Source organism: Triticum dicoccoides, chromosome 1B, assembly GCF_002162155.2.
Source record: "Triticum dicoccoides isolate Atlit2015 ecotype Zavitan chromosome 1B, WEW_v2.0, whole genome shotgun sequence".
NCBI classification, from domain to species: Eukaryota; Viridiplantae; Streptophyta; class Magnoliopsida; order Poales; family Poaceae; genus Triticum; species Triticum dicoccoides.
Genome location: NC_041381.1, coordinates 697,196,312 through 697,197,030, shown reverse-complemented (window position 1 = coordinate 697,197,030; position 719 = coordinate 697,196,312).

Below are 719 nucleotides of genomic sequence, written 5' to 3'. Positions count from 1 at the left end.
CTTTAGACTATAGTCGACCATAGTCTCGGGGACTACACCCAGTGGGTGCACTTAGCGTGCCCCCACCGGTTTTACGCTTCCATTCGACTTGGTCCGTCCAGGTCGAGTGAAGAAGATCACAACATAAAGACTATAGCCGACTGCATGTAGTCAACCATAGTCTCGGGGACTACACCCAGTGGGTGCACTCAGCGTGCCCCCACAAAAGTTCAATCGACACACACACCCAGTGGGTGTACAGATATGGAAATCTCCAGAAGGAAGCAGTTTCAGGTAGCATATCCTAACAAAGCAAGAAATGACTGACTTACTTGGACATTGCTCTGGAGAGCTGAACTAGCATCATAGGCCGCCTGACTAGCCTCTCGGACCGCTTTCACTTGCTCCATCATGATCCCCGCCTGGCGTATGGCCTCCTTAGCAGCACTTACTTGGTCTTCCGGGACGTGGTGTGTAGCAAAGAGAGATGGTGGATCAACAGTCGACGAAGTGGGTCAGGCACTTGTCAGCGGTACAATGAAAGACACAGAAGTCCGAGTGGGGTTGCCTCCCTCGGAAATCAGCGTCTCAGGAATCGCCGCGACTTGAGAAGCCTTGCCAGCAGGCACTCTCTTGTTCTTCCTCTTCCTCAATGGCGCTTCCTCGTCATGATCGGGGAGATCAATGACGTGAGGCGGAACTACAAGAAAGATTCAGAAGTAAACATGGAAGTCCAATCG